The sequence below is a fragment of the Triticum urartu genome, chromosome 3, assembly GCF_003073215.2.
Source record: "Triticum urartu cultivar G1812 chromosome 3, Tu2.1, whole genome shotgun sequence".
Taxonomy (NCBI): domain Eukaryota; kingdom Viridiplantae; phylum Streptophyta; class Magnoliopsida; order Poales; family Poaceae; genus Triticum; species Triticum urartu.
In genome coordinates this window covers 311060238-311062508 of record NC_053024.1, presented here as the reverse complement: position 1 = coordinate 311062508, position 2271 = coordinate 311060238, and the positions used below count along the sequence as shown (strand labels likewise).

General features: G+C 53.5%; 1 long non-coding RNA gene across 1 annotated transcript; it reads right to left on the bottom strand.

The window, feature by feature from the left end:
• Positions 1-487: 487 nt before the first annotated feature.
• Positions 488-1763, bottom strand: LOC125548344. The gene is made up of 2 exons (XR_007301017.1): positions 1075-1763; positions 488-983 (listed from the first exon to the last, which is right to left on the bottom strand). It is a non-coding gene; the product is annotated as an uncharacterized LOC125548344 (long non-coding RNA).
• Between the last annotated feature and the right edge of the window lie 508 nt (positions 1764-2271).

Below are 2271 nucleotides of genomic sequence, written 5' to 3'. Positions count from 1 at the left end.
TTTAATGAAGCATGGCATGGCAAAGTGCACAAACAATCCTACAAATTAAGTGGAGCCCAAATATGCAACGAGTTGCATATTGACGGAACACCACATAAATTATTTAGTTCGATCTCGTTTATGTACCCAACAATATTAAATGTTGTTAAACATGGCAAGAGGGTGAAGCAAATGAAAACTACCCAACTAGGCAAGTTTAAATGAGGCCGGAACAACAAACAACAAGTCCGGAAAAATCCTCATATGCATATATTAGGTTTGGTACTGTTCTGCCCTAAACACAATTTTAGAGTTGTTAAACATGCAAAACAAGTAGACCATGTTAAACTAGGCATTTTTCTTCCCCATTTACATATAAAGTTTATTAAAATCCGAGTTACGGTTAAATAGTTATGAATTAAACCATTTTAGCATGACATAGGAGCAAATTTAATCAAACAACATTTTAAGCATTTTAAACATGGATGAAAATGACATATTATTAAACTAGATGAAAAACTAAGCAAGTTTCATATTAAGTTTGTTTTAATCCGATGCACGGTTGTGGAGATATTAAATGCATGAAGTGCAAGGGGCTTTTTTGTAAAACAGTAAATCCCAGATAATTAACAAAACGCAGAGGCCAGAAAAAAATGGAATGGGCCGAAACTGGCAGCTCCAGAGGTGCACAGGGGAGGCTGGGGTTGCTCACCGCTGGGCCTTGGCCCAACTAGTGGAGAGGGAAGGCCTGCAGGGGGTGCGCAGCTAGGCCTGCTAGCGCTGCGCTCAGTCAACGCACGAGTGAGACGAGCGGGTGAGCTGCTGTTGTTTGTTTCTGAAGAACAGAAACAGCAGCACGCCCATGGAGATGCAGGCGACGACGGCAGGGGGTCCCAGCGGGAACCGGCGGGAACGGGCGGATCGAGTCGTGCGGCGTCGGTTCTGGGAAACGACGGCGATAGATGGAGCTCGGGCGCGGGACATAGCCATCCATGGCGGCGGTCCTGCTCGAACAGAGAGGCACGAGCGAAGGAGAGGTGAGGAAAGGAGAAAGAGCGCGAGGCAAAGGGAGAGGGAAGCGGCGGCAGGGCTCACTGGAGCGCATGGGGCAGCGCGGAGTAGCTGCTTACTCCGGTGAGGTCTAGCTGTGGAGGCGCGCCGGCGTCGAGGTGTGGCGAGACGCGAGCGTCCTCCGCTACTCAAAGCAGAGGCCGGAACTGGCGTTGGCGGTGCGCCAGAAGTTGACAACGGCGAGGAGCAGCAGGGATGGGGGTCTAACGACGGGATGGTGACGGCGATGGACTTGGCGCAGAGGAGGCCAGCGAGAGGAAGATCCTCTCAGGCGCGCTCGGGGTCGAGCTCGCGCACGAGGCCCTCGGGCACGAGGAGCTGGGTACGCTGCAGGCTCGGGGAGGCATCGGAGGATCGATCGGAGGAGGCCATGGCGCTCCCTGTGAAACAGCACACGAGGAGAGGGAGTGGTTAGCAAAGAGAAGAAAACAGGGAAAGGAAGGGAAAGGAAACGGAGGGGGCGATGCGAGTTCCTGGGGTGGTTGCCGACAGCGACGCTGGTCGTCGGGCGAGGAAGGAGGCCGCGGAGGAGCTTCGGTGGCCGGCTGGTGCACGGGTTGTTGGGGCCTCGGGCGCTCGGGGCTGCAGGAGGTGGACGAGGGGATCAGGGGAGGCGCTGGTTGGAGAGGGGAGATCGATAGGATTTTTGGATCGGGGAAGAAGCTGGTTGGCTTGGCGTTGAAAACAAAGGGAGTGGCGGCGGCGTGGGGATTGGATGGATGGGACAAGGTGCCTAGGATCTAGGGTTGGTCTAGTTACATAGTGAGTGGGTTAGATTAGGGGCTATCTCGTCCCTCCGATCAAAATCGGACGGTCGGGAAGAATAGGCTAGGGAGCCTAAATAAGAAAACGGTGATGTTTTGTAGACATTTGGGGATGATCCGGACACGACGGTGATGACTGATCGGGTCGGGTCCGGGACAATTTTTGGATGCGCGCGCGAGGAGGGCCGCGGGCTGACGAGAGAGGTTAGGTAGGACCTGGCGGTAGGTAGCGGACTGTGTAGACGGTCTCGAGCTGAGAGAAGAGAAGAGAGGGAGGCCCGGCGACTGTTTCCGGAGACCGAAAACATCCGACGTTAGACCGGCTATACTGCCGCTATAGTTATCCATTGGGGCATCAAACGGACTCCGAATGCGATGAAACTTGACAGGCGGTCTATCTACACTATACTAAGACCACACATCAACTCTCATCCCATTCCGAGAACATTTTCCGGCC